At 43.0% G+C, this 22,769-nt stretch overlaps 1 protein-coding gene and 1 non-coding gene across 2 annotated transcripts in view; one reads left to right on the top strand and one right to left on the bottom strand.

The window, feature by feature from the left end:
- The window catches only part of MACF1 (microtubule actin crosslinking factor 1), a 350,958-nt gene that overhangs the window by 19,895 nt on the left and 308,294 nt on the right, over positions 1–22,769 (top strand). The gene's annotated exons all lie outside the window — the stretch shown is intronic.
- LOC145507992 (U2 spliceosomal RNA) lies at positions 11,521–11,707 on the bottom strand. Its single transcript, XR_014055274.1, has one exon. It is a non-coding gene; the product is annotated as a U2 spliceosomal RNA (small nuclear RNA).

Below are 22,769 nucleotides of genomic sequence, written 5' to 3'. Positions count from 1 at the left end.
TTGTTACTTTGCTGTGTGGAATTCCTGCATTTTCCAGACTTAGAAATCCCCTTATTACTTTATAGAGGACTGTTTGCCTAAGCTGGAATCAATAGAGGGAGCAGGGGAGGTAGTTTGTGAGGTTAAGCCAAACATTCTTTTGGAGAGAGTTGGGGAAAGAGATGTTGATGATGATGGGGGTCCTAGAGACTCATTGTTTGACCCCTAAATGACTTGGATCTCTCTGCTTCTATTAATTTGTAGTCACCTCACTCTACAAATGAAACAGGATTTTCGTATTCAGAAGGAGAGCTTAAGTTTTCAGTTGCATAAACTGTCCCAGAAGGGGCAAAGATGAGAAGGGAAGCGATGCATTTGCAGCATGAGGGGAGTAGGGCAGTATGTATTGCAGCTGTATTAGGGTTGGTTGTCAAGCATGGGTTTTCCAGAATTGTGCCTGGCAACCATTTGCCTGTGTGCTGGTAGTGAGCATGGTTTTGGCAGGATTGGATGCAGCCTGGACATAACACTCTCTCATTTCCTAAATATCCCAAAGGCTCTTGCAGACCTTGACTGGCCAGCAAACAGGAGGTACTAAGCTTAGTTTAGTACCTAAACTTCGGATCCTAACATTTTACAGTGGGCAGCAACCTGACAGAATCAGGGTAGGTTCTTCATTCTTCCGATCCTCCAACGAACAACTATGAAATATCTTTTAAAGGTAACATCGTGTTAGCCATGGAGATGCCAGAATTTTGAATGAGATCTGGTTCCTGCCCTTGGTCATTCATATCTAGCAAGGGAAACATACATGCAAGCAAATCATTGTGATCCTGTGATCAGTGCTGGAACAGACATGTGGGTAAAGAGCTGAGGAAGCAGAGGAGGGATGAGTATCTCCACTTGGGGTTCTCTGGGAGGTCTGAGACAAGTGGTGACATTTGAGTGAGCCTTTAGGATAAATGGGGTTTAGTCTGATAGAGGAGCGTAGGTAGGGGAGAAGGCAGAGGAAATAATAGTGCAAAGGCATGAAGGTGTGAACTGAATGGAGAGGTTTGAGGAATGGGAGTAGTTGAGTGTGGCTGAAGATCTAGAGTTTTGTGGGAGCAGGTGATACTGTAAAGAACTCAGAGTCCATCATGTAAAGACTCTTTTGTGGCTTCATTCCATGGGCATTGGGGGAGTCAGTCATTAAAAGTTAGAAAAAAAAAAGCAACCATTTGCAGGCCAATTTTATTGCTTCATGATAGAGGACAACCTGTCCAGTGATTGGAAATTCTTACTGCTGCCTGGAGCACACTTCTTAAACCAAAGTGCTTATGAAGCTCATAATCAGATGATTGCTTGGTAAATATCAAAACAAGAGAGAAATGTTTCATCCAGATGATGATATGTAGATGATCACATGTACACTCAGGTCCTTATGAACACCAATGGAAGCTAAGAAGGAACAGTCAGAGAGATAGAACCAGAAGCTGATTCTTTTCTTAGCGTAGAGACAAACCCTATCCTTGGTCACTTATGGATAAAGTTTTAGCTTTTAGAGAGAAGGTTTAGGAACAGACACACTCTGGATTTGAGGTGGGTGGTTAAACAAAAAGGGTAATATGTAAGGAGGAATTAGGCTATGTTTTCACAAAGCCCTAAAGACTGAAGAGCCTTTACATGCCAGGCTGGACTAGAAATAAAAAAGAACGTTTATATTTCAACATTGGTAACATGGACTATTTGCTACTTAAAAACTTCAGAGTTCTCACTAGGTGCCAGGGGTATATGAAGCTAGTTAGGACTGCTTTTTTTGTTTTTTTTAATCATACCACAGAAAAGAACTTTAGAAAACTTAGTGCACAGAGAGTTAGGAGTGAAGGGTCTGCATACTGTTTAACAAATCCAGCAAGGCTTTGCATTTCTTCAGTCCTAGTTTTGCCATTTACCTACTCTGTGTGACCTTGGAAAAGTTGCTTAACCTCTGAGCTTTGCATTTCTCATCTGTTAAAATGGGGATGATAATACTAACTCCTTGGGATTCATAAGAATATAAATGAGCTATTGACACATATTAGGCCATTAATGTTCAGCAAACCTTCATATATTGTATATAGTACTTTGTATTTTACAGAGCGACCTCATATTCATTACCTTATTTGATCTCCATAATATCCTGTAAGGAAAGTATTATACACGTGGGCAAATTTAGTAATAGAGACTTAAATTATTGTCCAGTAGTCAGTCAGAGGATCCTGGTGGCTCAGATGGTAAAGAATCTGCCTGCAATATAGGAGACCCAGGTTCAATCCCTGAGTCAGGAAGACCCCCCGGAGAAGGGAATGGCTACCCACTTCAGTTTTCTTCCCTGGAGAATTCCAGGAACAGAGGAGTCTGGCAAATTGCAGTCTGTGGGGTTGCAAAGAGTCAGACACACTAAGCGACTTTGAGCAACTTCAGTGAGAGGATCCAGGCTTCTAGATGAAAGTTTCATGCTGTATTACAGAACGAAATTTAAAAATCAGAGCAGTGACTTGGTTGAAGTGAGTTAATTGTGAAAATACTTTAGTCATTACTATCATTGTTAGTATCATTATTGTTATCAGTTTTTAGCCCCTAAACTACCGTCAGATGTCTTATGTGGCCTGCATTTCCAGAGCTATGAGCTGTGAAGGATTTCTTTTTCTCTCATTAAGGGAGAGGTTTCATGGTATATAAGTCACTGAAACAATGTAGTGCAAAGTGGTAAAGTTTTGTTAACACAGTGGTTGGAAAATACAAGCTTAGGATTTGGTATTGTTTATCTTAAGTGACACTCTGAAGCAATCTCTTAGTTAAATGTACACTTGGTTTTTAAGTTCCTTTTTAGAACACAGCGCATGAATTGGAGTGGATAGCTTCTAGACAGAACAATAGAGTAATTGCTACTTCTGATCATGGACACTGTTAATTCAGAAAGTGAGTCAAGTCCGTCTGCTGGGAAATCACAAGGTTTGGCCACATTCATGCTGTTGAAATCATAAATGTGTGCATGTGCTAACAGTGCTTATGAGAGCTACTGCTTGCTTGCTTACTGTCTTGGACTTGCTTGGCAAGTGACATCATCCACACCAGGGAAATGCATCAGCTGAGGCCTTATTGTCCTGGTACTTTTCAGTGCCACTTTCAGGTTTTCAAGATCATCGTATAGAGAATACTTCACAGTGCACATCTGGGAACAGGATCAAAGTCACAAGTGAACAATTATGGGTTGCGCAATGAGTTGGTAGTGTTTTCTCAATGATCTTGAAAACACCCAGGCACTCCTTTTACTAAATAAGGTTGGCACTTTCAGCTTCTGACAATTATATGTTGAGGCACATTGCGACTAGGTGTGTGGAGTGCTAAAGCTCCTGCCTTTGCTCCTCATGGTTTTGGTTGGAGTTTAAGTCTCTGTTCTCTTGCTTCTGTCAGGGGCATTTACTAATTTCCAGGCCTGGAGGAGCTCTTTCAGACCCATTGGCTTGGTTTGTTTGCAGTATCTAAGAATGTTTATTCTGACTTTTTTGCTACGTCTAGTAAAATACTATCTTTTTCTTCCAGAACTTCTCAGTTCCTGGAATAAATTACACTGAATTTCTGAGTCTTTGTCTCCAGTTTTTTGGGCCTTCCATAATTTGACTTGTTCTGCACAACTAATTCTATCCACTGTGATGGCTCTGTGCTTCATTTGGGCAGGTCTCAGTAATCATTCCCTCAGGTCCTCATACCTGCCCCTGTGCCTTCATGTTCTCTCTTCCTGGAATGCCCACTCCCTTTCTCTTTGATTCTTCACATCTTATCTCTCCTTATTAGCGCTAAGCACAAGGCTTGTGTCCTCCATGCAGCTTTCTCCCATTCCTCTATCAAAAATTGATCTCTCCCTTCGCTGATCTCCTGGAATGTCTACCTCATAATTAGTCTTTTAACTATATACTGTTTTGTGTTATTCTTGCATTGCCTCATGTCTGTTTGAATTGTTTCCCTAATGAGATTTTATATTCTTACAGAGTAGGGACTTTTCATACTTCTTTTGCATGTGGTCCATTGGCAGGGAATTTCTCTCAAGAGAAAGGGCAATCTTGGCAGCACTTCCAAGTCATATTTCAAGATAATTTTCTTTTCATATTCTAAAAGTCATATGTGCTTAATGCAGAAAATGATTTAAAAAAAATACAGGGCGATATGTAGAGCTTTGGATTATATGCCTTTTGTGTACGTGTGGAGAATGTGGAAAGGCAGGCCTACCTACAGATAGATGTGCTCTAGCTGGAGAGAAGGCAGCTCTCAAGAACAGGCCCTTTTTAGCAGCCTGGGATCTGATACCCTTAGCTTGCTTCTGGCTCCATAAATTTTGTGTCAGATTGTGAGTCTGCTTTCGTGGGGCCCAAACACTTATTTTTCTTTCACTGTTCGAGACTGCTTTCTTCTTCAGAACTATGTGTCAGTTATCAGGATGTGCCAGTTATCAGGGTTGATTTGGGCTGTTGCCTAGGACAAGTTAATTAATTGGTCAGTCAGCGTCTTTCTTTTGGGCAAGGGCTTTGCCAGCTGTACTGTTGGGTTGCCTCTTACCATAGCAAATTTCTCTCATCATTTTTATTCAGAATGGTAGATGGTTCCTTTGTGTGGGTAAAAGAACAAGCTTGAAGTGTCTGTTGAAGTTCGGATGGTTTCAACCTGAAGGAGCACGTTGGATTGAAATATATAGGAAGGGAGTTTTTGTGGCCATATTTTTTAGTGGGTCTTCAACAGTGAAAAGTTCACTTTTGTACACTGCATTCTACTAGCAGCTATAAACAGATACTCTATTGGGGAGTGTGTTAATTGGAAGATGGGGGCGCTTAGTGTTGAAAAATAACATTAAGATTAGGGGTCAATGGAAAGAAGGTCCTGAATGCTCATACGGGGAGCCTGAGTTGTCTGCAATGGACAGGATTAGTGTAGTGACTGTGTAAATGATGAATGAGAGTGGAGATTGACTCTCTAGGATGTCACTGTTGCAACTGAGTCAAGAGGTTAAATTAAGGGATATTAAAGAGGGAGGGGCCTGTTTGAGAGACATTCTGGGCAGGGCTTCCCAGGTGGCATTGACAAAAGAGATGTGGGTTCCATCTCTGGGTTGGGAAGATCCCCTGAGAAGGGCATGGCAACCCACTCCTGTATTCTTGCCTGGAGAATCACTGTGCACAGAGGAGGCTGGTGGGCTACAGTCCATAGGGTCGCAAAGAATCCGACACGACTGAAGTGACTTAGCATGCACAGGGACCTAAGTTTAGATACTGTACTAGTATTGCTAACTCTTCTAGAAGATTTTGTCTTGAAAAGAATTAACTACCACTTGTTCCAGGGCTACTCCAAAGCAAAATCTTTTTTCTTGTTAAAAAATCTTCTAAAGATTTTACTCCATCTGAACTTGTTAGATAGGGCTGTGTGTTTGAACCTAAGGCTCAAAATTGGGTTTCTTGGTCATTACATATCATTTAAATTAGCAATGCTGAGTGCCCCAGACACTTACTCTTCTCATCCTCTGACAACCTTCATCATATGCTTCCAGGAACACCTGCTGAGAATTGCAGAAGAAGTCCTCTTAAATCCCTTCTAAAATCTTCCATTATATCTTCAAGTGCTAATCTCCCACAGTGTCAGGGGGTTGTTGGAGGATCCATTCATTCATTTAACTGGTGTTTATTTAGTGGCCAGGTCTTGTGGCATGTGGGATCTTAGTTCCCCAACTAGGGATCGAAGCCACGCCCTGAAGTGGAAGCGCGGGAGTCTTAACCTCTGGGCCACCAGGGAAGTTCCAGTAATCATTTATTGAATATCTACTCCTAACTAGGCAGTAGGCGAAGTGCTGAAGGAACAAAGATAATGTCCTTGCATCTCTTTGACGTGACAGTTTAACAGGGAAGACATTTTGGTAGACTGACAATGACCTTCCATTGCAGGGAGTGCTAGTGAACAGATGAGCCTAGTGCCATGGTAGCGAAAAGGAGTACCCACGACAGCCAGAGTGGGGAAGGGCCAGGGAAGCCATCCAAGAGGAAATGACCGACTTGCCACCTAGAGAATTCAGAACTCTGGGCAGAAAGTTCAGGTCAAGGGCATTCTGGGCAGCATGAACAGGAGGAGGGATGGAGAGTCTTAGGAGAGGAAACACTGGGTCTTAGTAAGGGTGGAGTGGAGGATGTGAGGGGAGGAGAAATGAGATGAGGTAGGAAAAGTGGGCAGGGCTGGAATGTTGACTGACTGTATCATACTGCAGAGAGTTTAGACCTCACCCTACAGGCTTTGGGGAGCCATTGAAGGATCTTAGGCAAGGAAGACTAGGATTGGATTTACACTTTAGAAATACCCCTGCTCTAGCAGAGTTGTGACAGAGGACTGGAGAGGGGCAAGGCTAATGACAGACCAGTTAGGTGGCTGTTAGAGTAATTTATGAGTGATTTGAATTTAAACTAAGGTGTGGACATAGCAATGTAAAGTGGACAAATCAAGGAATCTTAAGGGGTAAAATCCATGGGTTTTGTTGACTAATTGGATGTGGTGTGAGAGGGGAGAACCTAGGATGACTTACAGGTTTCTGTGTGGGTGGGTGGTGTCATTAACTAAAATTGGGAGTCTAAGAGGAGGAAGGTTATTTGTGGGGACTGGTGGCAGTGCTGGCGCAGGGGATGGTACTGAGTTCCGCTTTGGCTGTGTTGAAGTTGGGGTTTCTGAGGGGTGCCGGCAGGGTTGCCCTGCCGGAGGGCACCTATAGGATATGGAGCTCAGGAGAGCTCTAGATAGGAGTGGACGGCCCAGGAGATTGCTGAGCGAGTGTGTGCACACTGAGAGACAAAAACCCTGGGGAACTCTGAGGAGAGGGTGGTTCGGGGACCGGAGGAAGAGGATCCTGTGAAGGAAATTGTCCACCGAAAGCGAGTGCCCAGAGATGTAGGACGAAGGGGGGAGACCTGAGTTCAAGAAGGAAGTTGTGTCACACCGTGTCAGATTATTTAGAGGTCAAGCAAGATAAGAACTTCTGCTCTGTTAGAAAGGTCACCTTTTCCTGGAGCATTTTCAAAGGCAGTGTGGAAAAGTATAGTCCAGAAAGCAGTGGGTTGGGGAGTGAATGAGAAGTAGGTTTTGAAACCTAGACTTTGATGAAGCAGAGAGGAGGAAGGCCCAGACTAGTTAGAGGGGGATGTAGGGTGGAGGGCATTTTGCTTGTTAATTGTGACACAGAATTAAGCATTAACACAGAATTAAGTTTACGTGCTATTTGGGAAGAGTCAGCAGAGGAAAGAATAAAATTCAAGGGAGGGAGAGAATAATTGATGAAAGCATGAGATCCAGAGTCAAACTAGGAATGTGTCTGATGAGAAAGATAGAGGGAGGAAGGCAAGAATGCAGGTGGTCGAGCTGCTTGATTAGACGCCAGGGAATCCTCCTGATGGATTCTGTTCTCTCTGGAAGTAGGGGGTGAAGTTATCTGCTGAGAGCAGGGGTTGTGCGTCTGTGTACGTGTGTGCATGCTTGCCCAGGGGTCTTCATTCTCTCCCTCTAACCCCAGGAGCACTCAACAACCTGAGTCTAGACACTGAGAAAGCAGACAGGTGGATTGATCCAGGATCCAAGTTTTCCAGTGTAGGTTTGATGGAAGAATAAAGGGTCCTTACAGAACGGGGGAGTGGGGGGCTTCCTTGGTAGCTCAGCTGGTAAAGAATCCGCTTGCAATGCAGGAGACCCCGGTTCGATTCCCAGTTTGAGAAGATCCCCTGGAGAAGGGATAGGTTACCCGCTCCAGTATTCTTGGGCTTCCCTGGTGGCTCAGATGGTAAAGAATCTGCTTGCAATGCGGGAGACCTGGATTCTGTCCCTGGGTAGGAAAAGTCCCCTATAGGAGGGCATGGCGACCCACTCCAGTATTCTTGCCTGGAGGATCCCATGGACAGAGGAGCCTGGCAGACTACAGTCTATGGGGTTGCAAAGGCTTGGAGACGACTGAGCGACTAAGCACGTATGCACAGAATCAGGGGTCTTTCTATGAAAATGTAACATCTGCTTGGTTATCGATTGTTTGTATTATTTTCTGACTTTTATTTTGTGCCCCCTAGAAAAATTTTAAACTCTTTCAGGGCAGGAACCTTATGTAACTTGTATATTCTTTTGTATCATTTAGTAAAGTACAGGGCAGAAATTGATTTCTTCTCTATTTGTTGCCTTAATCTGACTTTTGCGGTTAGGAGCATCTTGACTCTTGACAAGGAGAGAGGCTTTTCTCCCTTGTGGTCTTTAATCCTCATCTCACTGTCTATTGTGGGAGTCCTCACGAGCTAGCCTCGCTTACTCTCCCCAAGGCAGTTGAGCTCAGGAACATTGGTGCTTTCCATGAAGACTGCAGGGTTAGTATTTCCTATTCTATTTGGACCAGGCTTGTGAAGTCCGGGTTCTTTGCAAGACTAAACAGAGTAGCTATTGTGGAGGATGCAGCCTCCTTTTTGTTGATTTTGGCAGGCAGGCAGGCAGCGAACGTGATGGATTTGTTCTCATGACTCAGAACTTCCCCTGCCTTACCTTAGCAGGTTCAGTATAATCAAAGTGAAGTCACTCAGTCATGTCTGACTCTTTGTGACCACATGGACTGTAGCCTACCAGGCTTTTCTGTCCATGGGACTTTCCGGGCAAGAATACTGGAGTGAGTTGCCATTTCCTTCTCCAGGGGATCTTCTCAACACAGGGATCAAACCTGGGTTTCCTGCGTTGCAGGCAGACTCTTCCCTGAGCCACCAGGGAAGGTTAATATATAATCACCAGGGAAGGTCAATATAATCACTATTTTTCAAATCATGATAGTGTCCTTCAGAGTTTATCTGACTTTTATATCTACAAAGAGTATTAGTTACCCTTCCCTTTGTCCTCTGCTTGCTTGGGTTTTTTACCTTTAGTGTAGAGGGTGTTTCCTGGTGTATTAGGTCCCCTTCAGAATTGACTTAGGTCTTCCCCCTGTGATATTCTCTACCTGATTTAGTTGTTAACTGGTATGTTCTCCACAGTGTGACTTGTTTTCTGTTCTTTGTTTTGTCAATTTGGACTCTATATTGGGTAAACTTGGTGTGAGTCATCCCTGGGAATGGAAGGTGTGTCTCCACTAATTTGGAGAATCTCTGATCTCCTTTCAGTCCCTGGTTTGGCTGATCCAGTGCAGTTTCTGAGTCCTGCAGGAGGTGTGTGTGTGTGTGTGCTTGCTTGTTCCTTGCCTCTCCTTTCACAAAGTGCAATGGATGTACTCCAGGGGATGCTGCTTTACATGTATGATCACCCTCTGCTAGCCTTGTCATCACCATCAGCCAAAAAATGCCTGTGTTAAGAGCCTCTTTGAATGTAGTACAGTATCTACCACTGAATAAGTGGAGTTCATAAACCCTCTCTCTGCCTCCCGGGAATGAAAGTATACAGTAGATGTTACAAATGACAGACAATAAAGAAAGTATAAGCAGTTGACACATAGTAGATGGTGACTCCTTTTTTAGCTATAATTTTCCCAGTAGAAATTCTCCTAAAAGAGACCTAGTCCAGAGGGAAAGGGATTTGACAGAGTTAAACTTATCTTCTGTTCCAAGCAGAGTGACAGGGAGCTGCTGTCCATGGCCCTTTGGTGTCAGGCAGTTTCTCTCAGAGCCCTTTCCTGTTGTGCAGAACCTTATTTCCATGTTCCCTCTCCATACAACCAGGTCAGAATCCTAACTGGGCCCCTTGCTCTCTGTAACCTGTGGCTGAAGTGGTAGGCAGGAGACCATCTGGAACACTTGGGTTCCCTGTACAATTGTAACATGAGGAAATTCATCCCAGACCTACTGCAGACACTCATGCCCACACAGACACCAGAAATGAGCCATGGGGTTGCTGTTGGATTGGAAAGAAACTGGTCTGGCTTGGTCTGGGGCACCTCTGGGCATAGGAATGTAGGACCCATCCCAGCCTCTGTTGGTTAGTTTCCCAAAAGGAGAACGGACCAGACTAGTTCAGGTGGGGTGCTTTGAGATCCTCACCTCTCCCAGAGGACTGATTCATTGTTTTTATTGTTTTTTTTTTTTTATTGTTGTTATTTTTAATTAGTATCATAACACTATTCATGTAGTGCTGCCTTTATCAGGAAGAATGGGTGTCTGTGAGGGGCTGGAATTTCCCTCCACCTGCCTGTGGGAGGGAGAGCTTTAGAGGGAGCATTAGAGTCCCATCGCCCAGGCCTCCTCTCTGGCATCATCCTGTGGGTGGCTCCTGGGGTGAGGCTGTGGAGGCCCTGGCATGAATATGCCATTGAGAAGGGATAAGAGACAGTAGCCGCTGTAGCTGTGGGCACAGGTTGTATGTTAGTAAGTGAAGATGGGTATGGGGGCACTGCTCTGGGGGCTGACAAAGGCAGCCTGTCATCTCTGTTGCTGTTGTTAGCTGCTTGCCTTTGCCTTTGTCTAAAAGCAGAGCCAAACCTTCTGCATTCTTTCCTCTTCCACCTCCTCCTCTTGATTACATCTCACTTTCGGACTTGTAAAGATGTATAATGCCTTCAACAGATAGGCTTGTGATAATATGGATAGTTGAATAAATAAAAGCTCCAGAGATTAGAAAGCTGAGTGGGGATTTGATTAGTGGTTTAAGTATAACAAGTGTTTTTCTTGCAACTCATCATAAACCAAAACTGCCTTGTAGCATTTCTTATGTTTTTTTTGTTGGTTAACTTTTTGTGTATGTTTGTTTGAACTTCCCAACCTAATTATGATCTTGCTCAGGGTGTAGGTTGTGTTAAATGAGATGCATGTGATGTACTAATACTTGAACAAACTGAACCACTTTGCAAATGTTGGTGGTGGTTATATTTCTTTGTTCTTCCAACCACTTACAGCACCTGCAATGGGTTCTTCCATACGATTGTCCCACAGACATCTCAAACTTGTTATGTCCAAATGGGCATCATTGTCCCCCTCCCTGCTCCCAGACCTACTTCACTTCCTGAGTCCCCCGCTCAGTTGAATGTCTTCCTCACCCATCCAGGTGTCCAAGCCAGGAATGTGGCTTCATGCAGGTCTCCTCCCTCTCCTGCATCCTGCCCAGGCGACCAGTCTTTCAGCATGTCCCCTGGATTCTGTTTCCTGTGACTCTACCTCTCATCTCCTCCAGCTGCACTGCTAATATACGAGTTCAGAGCCTTATCTCTTACCAGTACTGCTGTGATTGCTCTTTACTCCAGCTATGCTCTTACTTCAAACTCCTACCTGAAAAAAAACTTTCCAAAAGTGTAAAACTATTCACATCAGGTGGTATGTTAGTAAGAGAACATAGTGTGGACAGTTTATTTTTTTGTCTCTATGTTGGGTGGTAAAGGGAAAAAAAAAAACTCTGAAAAACCATCCCTACGTGTTTCTCAAAGGGTGCCTGTGCAGTTACACACAAGCTGTAGAGAAAAACGAGAAACAGAAAGACCAAAGACAGCAGTTCTAGTTCTCCATGGCAGACCAACTAAAGTTGTCTTTTCTGCACCACGCTTTTTTCCCCCTGAGGGGGTGCACCGTTTCTGGAGGTACTGCAATATCAGGTTGGAGCTAGGAGTGAATGGAGCAATCTCCTATTCCAACTCCCTGCTCCAAAAATCCATTTAATATATTGTCCTCGGATAGAGGGTGTATCAGATATTAAACTTGTAAGTGTGGGCAGTTTTAAGGGAGCTAATAAAGGCAGAAAATATTTGTTGCTGTTATTAGCTGCTTCCTCTTGTTTACATATTTGTCTAAAAGCAGAGCTGAAGTTCCTGCATGCTTTTGTTTATTAACTCTTGTATTGCTAGCACCCAGAAGAGTGTCTGGTGTATGCTGTTGTTTAGTCAGTAAGTTGTGTCCAATTCTTTGCAACCCCATGGACCCCCGCCAGGCTCCTCTGTCCATGGGATTCTCCAGGCAAGAATACTGGAGTAGGTTGCCATTTTCCTTCTCCAGGGGATCTTCCTGACCCAGGGATGGAACCTGCATCTCCTGCATTGGCAGATGGGTTCTTTACCGTTGAGTAAGATGCTCAATAAATATTTGTCAAATGAATGAACTGGAAATGATCAGTTGAGCTGACTCTTGTTCCTTGAAAGGAAATGAAATGAGGAATGGAAAAGTGTTAGTAACTTGCCCAAGGTCATGTAACTGGAGCCAGATCTCACAGGTGAGTGGTGATTTTTCTTTCTTTCTTTCTTTTTTTTAATAAAACCACGCCGAAACACAGTTCCATTATGTGATTTGGTACATATGCATATTATCGGCCTAACTGTGTATCCCTGTGAGCAGGGGTGGGAAGAGGAAACTCATTTTAAGCCCTAACTGAATACTAGGTGCTTTATCTCATTTAATCGTCACAAGTAGCATCCTGTGACAGTCCAATGATATTGGTGGATATTACAGATGAGGAGGCCAAAGCTTAAGGAACCTAAATGAGTTCCCTGAGGGTCACGTGCTGGTAAGCAACTGAACTAGGTTTTTGTACTCAGGCCTGGTGAACTCCACTGGGCAGGAGGCCCTCTTACCTTAAATTTTGATTTTGTAGTCTGAGTTGCTTTAAAGCAACTTAAGATTTTCAAGTCAGACTGCTCTTGAAAATGGTCTGATTTGAACTGCTCAAATAGAGTGGCAGTATTGTTTATGTTGTTGTTGTTCAGTCGTTATGTTGTGCGTTGTGTCTGACTCTTTGCGACCCCATGGACTGTAGCACACCAGGTTCCCCAGTCCTTCGCCATCTGCCAGAGTTTGCTCAGATTCATGTCCATTGAATTGGTGATACTATTTACCCATCTCATTCTCTGCCACCCCCTTCTCCTTTTGCCTTCAATTTTTCATAGCATCAGGGTCTCTTCTAGTGAATTGGCTCTGTGCATCAAGTGGCCAAAGTATTAGAGCTTCAGCATCAGTCTTTCCATTGAATATTCAGGATTGTTTCAGTTTAGTTCAGTTCAGTCGCTCAGTCGTACCCAACTCTTTGCAATCGCATAGACTGCAGCACGCCAGGCCTCCTTTCCATCGCCAGCTCCCAGAGCTTGCTCAAACCCATGTCCATCGAGTCGGTGATGCCATCCAACCGTCTCATCCTCTGTCGTCCCCTTCTCCTCCTGCCCTCAATCTTTCCTAGCATCAGGGTCTTTTCCAGTGAGTCAGTTCTTCGCATCAGGTGGCCAAAGTACTGGAGTTTCAGCTTCAGCATCAGTCCTTCCAGTGAGTATTCAGAATTGTTTACCATAAGCCAACCCCATGGAATAGAGGGAGGGATCGTGGTGACCGAGAGGGGTCTGCGGAGCTCGAGTCAAAAAAACAATCCCATGCTCTGGGTAATGCTATCCCTCCATTCAACCACATCACACAGAACTGAATTTCAGACTTGTTTTCTAACCTCGGCACCCAGGACCACTTTAGAAAGGCTCAGGCCAGTGCAGCACTTCTGAATGTGTTTGGTAGTGTTCATAAGCACTAAGAGCACAGACAAAGATGATAGCTAAAATGTAGGACAGGTAGAGCAGGAGAGAGGACCGAGCCTGATTGAAACTAGCTGTTTCTGTAGTGAGTAGGCAGACCGTAATTACCTGTGTTGCTCAGAGACCTAAACTGACAGTGAGGGTGGGGAGAGGTCACACCCATTATCTTTGGAGAAATGATGGGAGTAAGTAATCCTTAGTTTCCAGTTTACTCCAGGAGCTTTCACTCACCTTTAAGAGTCACATGTGGACTTTGAGGTGGCACCTAGTCACCCCAGATCATCCAAGCATAAGGTTAACATTGTTTTTGTTAGAAATCCCCTTGGATTCCCCAGCCATTCATTTTGAATTCTCTATTAGCTTCCTCTCCGTAGCTTTGTGTAGCCTGCCTTAGAAAAGAGAGTGGGGCCCAGGAGGGGAGAGAAAGGAGCAGGGAAGGTGGCAGAGAAACAAAGACTTAATTAGGAGGTTCCTCTGTCTTTTGGGAGTTAAAGTCCTTTTCATTAGCTGATTGCTGAGCTGGGAATGGAGACCCAGGAGGAGGAGGAAGAATTGTTGTAATGGAAGCAGAATAGTTAGACACTTGGTGATCCAGGACTAGCAGCATTCATAGCACCTGGGAGCTTGTTAGAAATGCACAGTGTTAGGCTCCACCCCAGACCTGCTAAATCAGTTTTTATTTTAGCGAGATTTCCAGGTGATTCCATGCAAAGTTTGAACAGCACCAAGTTGGTAATAAACAAAGTGGTTCAGTGTAAGGGATTTTGGAGTCTGATAGATCTGGGATTGAGACCTGGTTTGGCCATTGAATAGCTGTGTGACCTTGGATGAATTCTTTAATCTGTCTGTGTCTCAGCTTCTTATCTGCAGAATAAAGGAACTCTCTACTTCATTGGACTGCTGGGGAGAGTAAATGAAATACTGATTCTTTCGGCAGTTGATGGTGTCTTAGATTTAGTGAAATTTAGTAATGTCTGTAACATATCAAATACTGAGCCTAGTACAGAGTAAAAAATAAATGTTATTGCTAATAACTGAATTAGGCAAATTTACAGGAACAAAGAGCCTATTTCTCATTTCCCTCTCTCTTTATCTCTCATTGAGCGCATTTGTCTGCAGTTTAATAAAACTACAGTCAGTATGTGTATCCTCTTTGATGTTTTACTTAGCATTATTTAATAATAGTTGGAGCAGAAGCAGCTAACAAATATAACACTTATTAATATTCCAGGCAGAAAAATTTATGTGTCTCTTTATTCATTCAGTCCTTAGAGTAACCATGTGAGACAGAATCTCCATTTTCAGATGAGGAAACCAAACAGAGAGGTGAAGTGACCTGCCCAGATCACACAGTTGGTAAATTGCAGAGCCAAGATTTGAACTGAGGTAGTCAGTTTCTAGTATCCCTGCTCTCTGTTTTCATGTGTTGCTGTTGTCCTCAAACTTATGGGATGTAATGGAAATCAGGGGACTTGGGTTGGGTACCTAATTCTGATACTAACTTATTTTGTGACTCTGGTCAAGTCAATTTACTTCTTTGGGCCAATTTCCTTATGTAAAAATGGCAGAATTAGATGGGATTTATAAAGTCTCTTTATTAATTCACTCAACACACAGTGCTTGAAATTAATAAAAGATTGTTAATTGATTCGAAAGTACTTGCTCAAGCAGGTTGGTTTAGTTAAAAACAAGGGGTTGGAATGTTGGCTCAGCCACTTTCTGGCTGTATAATGTTGGGTAACTTACTTAACCTTTCTAAACATTGATTTTCTCACTAGTAATGGGGAGATAGTTCATACCATGCAGGGATTTATGAAATTTGAATAAGATAATGTGTATTAGCACCTAATATCCATGAGGCACACGGATACCCAATGTACAAGAGTTCTCTTTCCTTTCTTTATATCCAGGGATGGTTAAGGAAGCAGATAGACTAGGTTCAAAAGGAGTAAGAATCTATATTGGTCCTAGTGAATTTTTCCCATAGTGGTATTTTCATTGTTGGGAAAAAAAGTGTATATATAGCCAGGTCCTGTTATTTTTAAGTAATCCACCTTTGATTTTAAATTAAAATTTGCTTAAAAAAATACATAGTTTATGAGCAGTTATTGTTGTTTAGTCACTAAGTCATGTCTGACTCTTGCGACCCCATGGACCGTAGCCCACCAGGCTCCTCTGTCCATGGTATTTCCCAGGCAAGAATACTGGAGTGAGTTGCCATTTCCTTCTCCAGGGGGTCTTCCCCACCCAGGGATCTAACCCATGTCTCTTGCATTGGCAGGTGGATTCTTTACCACTGAGCCACCAGGGAAGCCCCATTAAAGTAGGATAAATGCCAATTAAAAAAAAATGATTTACTGCTTTCCTGGGGCTGCTAAATACCACAAACTGAATGGCTTAACACATTATTGACCAGAGATGTATTAATATATCCTTTGTTACCCAAATGTTATTGGCCAGAGATGTTCCAATATTCACTTACATAACAAATTGCTGGCCACTGGCATTAGTTTTCTGCAAAAATTCCCCAGTCAATAATGTGTTAAACAACAAAATTTATTATCTGCCAGTTCTGAAAGCTAGATATCCAAAATCAGGGTGTCAGCAGGATTGACTTCTTCTGAGGCCTGCGAGGGAGAATCTGTTCCAGGCCTTTTGCCCAGCTTCTGGTAGCCTCAGGCATTCCTTGGCTTGCAGATGGCTTGTCTCTAGGTGCTCTTACATCGTTCATATGTGTCTGTCTTTTTATAAGAAAACCAGTCTTATATTGGGTTAGAGTTCACCCTGAGGATCTCATCTTAACTTGATCATTTGTAAAGCCCATATTTCCAAATAAAGTCACGTTCACAGGTGCTGTGAGTTAGGACTTAAACATCTTTTGGGAGACACAATTCAAACTGTAGCAGTTTGTTTGCTGCTGCTGCTAAGTCGCTTCAGTTGTGTCCGACTCTGTGCGACCCCATAGACGGCAGCCCACCAGGTTCCCCCGTCCCTGGGATTCTCCAGGCAAGAACACTGGAGTGGGTTGCCATTTCCTTCTCCAATGCATGAAAGTGAAAAGTGAAAGTGAAGTCGCTCAGTCGTGTCCGACTGTTCGTGACCCCATGGGCTGCAGCCTACCAGGCTCCTCCATCCATGGGATTTTCCAGGCAAGAGTACTGGAGTGGGGTGCCATTGCCTTCTCCAGCAGTTTGTTTAGCTACTTCTAACCTTGAGAGAAGAGCATGTATGAAATTAACTTCTGCTTGTCTCTGAGAATTTATTACTAACACTTTTTTTTAAAACTTTCTAAATGTGCATACATATATCTCCTCCCTCTTGGACCTCCCTCCATCCCACCCAACCTAATTCATCACAGAGCACTGAGCTGAGCTTCCTGTGCTTTATAGAAGGTTCCCACTAGCTATCTATTTTATATATGGTAGTGTATATATACATCAATTTGAAAGAGTGTTTCAGAGTCACATGATCATGCAGAGTTGATGTTTGTCTGCAGGTACCGGAACAGGTTCTGACTGAGTAGTCCCCCATGCTGTTTGGTTACTGCCCATCTTTGTGCCAGATAATGGTTTGAAATACTCCTCTACCTCTCAGAATAAATAGGAAGTTTTCATGCGAGCAGAACAGTGATTGTCATCCTTAAAAGTTTTTTCCCCAACTTCTCAGGGCTACCTGCTTCCTGTGGCTCCCAGCCTCTTCCTTCATCTTGAAAGTCGGCCATGTTGAGTCTTTCACCGTCCTTCCGCCATCTTCCCCCTCTTCGCTACGATTCTTTTGGTAGGGACACAGGAAGAAGCCAGGGTCACCCCCTGTCCTGCTAATTCTACACCTTGCTTTTGGCATCATTTAGGGAAGAGAGGGGAAATGGATCTGGTACATAGCATTGTAGGATATGTCTTTTTTGTGTGTGTGTGAACTGAATGGATTAATAATAATAGCTCCCATTAGTTGAATTTTTACCGTGTGCCAGGGACTGTGTTAAGCACTTTATATACACTAGCCCATTTCATTCTCATAACAACCTCATGAAGTAGATATCACTATTATCATCATTTTACAGAGGAGAAAGTGTAGGCACTTGTAGCTCAGTTGGTAAAGAATCTGCCTGCAATACAGGAGAGCCAGGTTTGATTCCTGGGTCGGGAAGGTCCCCTGGAGAAGGGAATGGCAATCCACTCCAGTATTCTTGCCTGGAGAATCCTATGGACAAAGGAGCCTGGCAGGCTACAGTCCATGGGGTCGCAGGAGTTGGACACAACATAGCGACTAAACCATCACCACAGAGGAGAAAAGTGATGCTCAAGCCAGTGAAATAACTTGCCCAAGGCCACATCTAGAAAAATAACTCTGTGGGACAACAGAACTCCTGCTCTTAACCACCATATTATACTTTCCCTTCATTTCCTTGAATAGAACTGCTTGACCCGAGTCTCCTCCTTTTCTCTAAAAACTCCTGGTTCTGGAAGTACACTGACTGAAGGATCGGGGAAGTGACCTTTATGTGCATGTTTTGGAGTTCTTATTGTTGGTGAGCGGGAACGGGAGTGTGACTTGTGACTTCAGTTGGCACTTCTTACCTAGTGGTTTCAGTCTTGCCAAGGGGCCCTAGTCAGGTGTGGGACGTTGTGAGTTACTTTAAAACAAAAAATACTGTTCTAGAACTGAAGAGAAAAACACACAGGCTTCCTATGCTTATCTAACTGTCATTATGATTACAAAATTATACATGCTTATTGTAAATTTAAGCAGTGCAAATTAAAAGGTAAAAGTTTTCAAGTGTTTCTCTCTCTAGTCCCACTGGTCAGTGTAAATGGTCTTTTAAGTTTAGTTTGTATTCTTTCAGCTTTTTCCTCGCCAGGCTTACTGGTTTTTTTTTTTTTTAATTGAAGGATAGTTGATTTATAGTGTTATGTTAGTTTCTGGTGTACAAAAAAGTGATTTAGTTAGTTATATATATATACATACATATATATTCTTTTTTATATTGTTTTCCATTATGGTCTGTTGTAGGATATTGAAAATGGTTCGGACTTTGTTGTTTACCTGTTTTATATATGGTAGTTTGTATCTGGGCTTCCCTGGTGGCTCAGATGGTAAAAAATCCGCCTGCAATGTGGGAAACCTGGGTTTGATCCCTGGGTTGGGAAGATCCCCTGGAGGAGGGCATGGCAACCCACTTCAGCATTCTTGCCTGGAGAATCCCATAGACAGAGGAGCCTGGCGGGCTACAGTCCATGGGGTCACAAAGAGTCGTACACAACTGAGCAACTAAGCACACACACAGTTGGTATCTACTGATCACAAACTCCTAATTTATTCCTCTCCTACTCTGCTTTCTCCTTTTGTAACCATAAGTTTGTATTCTATGTCTGTGAGTCTATTCCTGTTTAGTAAATAAGTTTATTTGTATCATATTCTAGATTCCACATTTAAGTAATATTGTATGATATTTGTCTTTCTCTTTTTGACTTCACTTAGAATGGTAATCTCTAGGTCAATCCACATTGCCACAATGACATGATTTCATTCTCTTTTATTGCCAGGCTAACTCTGGGCTTCTGTGGTGGCTCAGTGGTAAAGGATCTGCCTAGCAATGCAGGAGTTGTGAATTTGATTCCTGAGTGGGGAAGATCCCTAGGAGAAGGAAATGGCAACCCACTCCAGTATTCTTACCTGGGAAATCCCATGGACAGAGGAGCCTGGTGGGTCACAGTCCATGGGGTGGCAAAAGAGTAGGACATGACTTAGTGAATAACCCAAGAAATTAAAAATGCAAACTTGCTTTGGAACTGCCCCTCTCCATCCTTTACTCCTTCATGCTGGTCATCGCTCTTCTCCCAAAGCCTGGTCTATTTTATTTATTTACTAAAGGTGACGTTTACCTCTGTGCCCTCTAGAAAGCAGTCTTTCATTGGGAAGGGCTTTGTAGGAGAGAGAGGCTGTAGATTATATGTCAGTTTAGCATAAGGCTAGAATTTCTTAGTAGAAGACACAGTCTCCACGTTTTGGCTCCGTACTGCGATTCTTGTTTTAGACCCCTGTCATCCTTTGCTGTACTCATGTGCCTCTGCACGTACTTTACTCACACTCCAAATCATTTCTAGTTCATTTGTCTTGCTTGCATTATTGCCTCTGTCTGCAGAGTCCTCCTAAATCTATTCTCTTGAAAACTTATCCTTCCTGACTCATTCCAGATCTTCTGTTCTTATTGATGACTTTTTGAGTTCTTTTGAGTAAGTAAATTAGCCACTCTCTTCTCTGCTTTAATATTCTGTGCACACATATATTACTTATTTTTATCATAGCATTTATTTTTAATGCAGATGTTTTAGTATGTTTTTGTTATGTTTATTAAGTAAATAAAAACTCATGATTTTTGCTTTATTTAGACAATATTCATGTTTTTATGTGGACCATTTTTAAAGTCTTCATTGAGTTTGTTAACAGTATTGCTTCTGTTTTATGTTTCGGTTTTTTGGGTGCCAGGCACATGGGATCTTATAAGGCTCCCTGACCAGGGACTGAACCCACACCCCTTGCATTGGAAGGCAGAGTCTTAACCCCTGAACTGCCAGGGAAGTCCCAAGACAATATTCATCTGGATTTACCAAATATTTATCTTTTTTTAAAAGTTGCTTTTCCTTTCTCCTAGCATGTCCAGTCTTCCATTTGGGATAATTTTCCTTCTGCTTGAAAAAGTCCCTGTACTGATACTCTGTAGTGTGGCCTGCTGGGTAATACGGCCTCTTTCTTTGTATTTGCCTCTTATTTGTTTTTGTTGCCATCTGTCTGGCTTACTTTGGGACTTTGGTTTGGTATTTAGGACTTGTACCTCTGCTGGAGCCATCCCCTTTTCTATCAGGTCTGTCCCCACCTGTTGAAATCCTACATGAGAGCTCAGCTTGAGTCCTCCCTTTTCCCAGTACTCCTCTGCAAACCATACTAACCTGTGCTAACTCATTTGACTTCTGAACTCATAGCATTAATTTCTATCACTCATTGGCCAGTTGACCATGTCATGCTGTATGTCATCACTTGTATTTTATCATTTGGTATTTAACTTCCTATGGATTTGCCAAATTAGATTGTGCTTCTGGAGCTCACAGATTATGATTTATTCTTCCTCCTATCTGTCATTTTGTCTGGCTCAGTGCCCTGCATTCAGCAGGTATTCACCAAATGTCAGTGTGATTGGATTTTCTTAGTACTTCACACTCTGTTAAAGATCAGGTGCTCAAAGCCGGAAACCCAGGGAGCATTCAGCTGATGACATCATCTTGGCTGCCTATCATGAGGGGCGTGTGCTACTGAGGAGTGTCAGCAGATGAAACACTGGCGCAACAGGTTATGCTTCCTCCTCTAATGAATGGGATTCAGACTGCAGGTTGGGGAAAAGATAGTAAGTGTGGGAGGAGGGCTGATAAGGGGATGGAAGGGAGGATGCTGCGTTGTTAGATATGAGGGTATGACTTTATTAAACACATAACTAGAAGGATGGCGTAATGCCGAGAGAAGCTCCTTGGAACCAGGAGGCAGATCAAGTAAACCAGCTTCTCTGGCACAAACCAGTTATTAATTGCCATTCATTTTCTTTGCCATAAACCTGTACCATGCAGCTACTTGCTTTCTCATTAGAATGAGTCTGGGGAAAAGACTTAGTTTAGAGTTAGGAAATCCAAGGGAGGTGCAGGATAGCCAGTGTGGTCTGAGGGGTGGGGATGTGCCTTTCATTTGTTTTCCCAGCCATAGACCTGAGGGGTTGGCAGGATCTCCTTGAGTCTGTTTGTAGGGATTTCTACTAGAGTAGTAGGAAACCTTTTATTTCTACCCCTACTACTTCCTTTTTTGCCCATCCTTCTTTCTTTCTTCCTTCCTTCACAGATGCCCTCCTACCACACACACTAGATTGGTCGTCAGACTCATCTCTGAGGCCCACATATGCAGTGGGCACTGCTGCTAGGTACCCAGGCCTCGAATGTAACCCATCTATCTGCCACTCCTCTGCCCTCCCCAAAGGATAGGAAGGTAGAGAAAAGGAAATAGAGTATGATAGGTTAAACCCTTCTGTGGTGTAGAGGGCAGAATGTTTTGATTGCTTGATTTAGGTGCCTTGGGGTCTCTTAATAGGAAAATCTATTGTTTTGCTGATAGAAAAGCCTCAATTCATTCTTCATTCTTTTTTCTGTGAGTAATGTGGACCTAGAAAAAGTCTTGTGCTGAGGGTTTGGTACCTGCCCCTGAGAGGGAAAAGGTCACTCTCGGACTTGATTTTATTTCCATCAGTGGTTCTTCATTATCAGAAGATGAAAATTAATGGTGCTTTGAACAGAATATAGAGTATAACAGAATATAAATATAGCTAAGACCTTAATACATTTAAAATGATGGGGCTTTGGTTTTAAAAACACATTTTTAAAGTACATTGTTTTAGGCTAGATGTCTCGCTACTTTTTCTGGAATGATTTAGCTGCAGACTAATCTGGAGGGAATAACAATACTAAATGACTTTTTTTTTTTTTAGAGTATAATTGCTTTACAATGTTGTGTCAGTTTCTGCTGTACAACAGAATAAATCAGCTTTATGTATACATATCCCTCTAAACGACTTTTAAATCATCAAACATTGTGATGTTACTGTTTCGGTGGGGAGAGTTTTTGTCCACAGGAATAAAGTGGGTTTCCTTTCTCTCCCTTCAGATGAAACCTCCTGCGTGTCCCATTCTCTGGCTGTAGGAGTGATGGACAGTGGGGAAAAGTTAGTACACTCATTTCATTGTTCAGGTGGTTTCCTGGGTGCGGTTCTGCAGGGCTTCCTCTGAGAGCTGACTCAAGAGTTCTCTCCCATTGTGGTAGTGTTCTTGTTTTTACATGCCATACCAGTTTACAGCCTTGGCGTTTGGGGCAGCATCATTTGGAGGTGTCAAGTCGGGAATGAGGAAAGTAAAAATATTTTCAGAGGTTCCTTGAGAGAAAGGTTCCTTCCACTGGACATACCAGTTCTCCCTAGATGCTATGGTTCGAGAACTGAAGCATCCTAGGCATATATTCTTCCTTTTTGATGTCACCGATTCTTCTGAATAACAGTTACATGTTTGTCTTTCTGTGTCCCACGAGACTGTGCATCCTGAGAACTGAGACAGCATCTCATCCATCTTTTTGTCCCCAAAGTTTAGCACAGCGCCCAGCTCGAAGTCAGTGTTTATAAATGTATGTTAAGTTGAATAATGGAGGGAAGCTTTAAATGCACTGGATGCCAGCAGACATGCCTGGCCTATAGAGTTGGGAGACATTAGTAGAAAATGGA

This window comes from Giraffa tippelskirchi, chromosome 5 (assembly GCF_054371585.1).
Source record: "Giraffa tippelskirchi isolate mGirTip1 chromosome 5, T2T-mGirTip1v1.2.pri, whole genome shotgun sequence".
NCBI lineage: Eukaryota > Metazoa > Chordata > Mammalia > Artiodactyla > Giraffidae > Giraffa > Giraffa tippelskirchi.
This window is presented reverse-complemented; position numbering and strand designations above follow the sequence as displayed.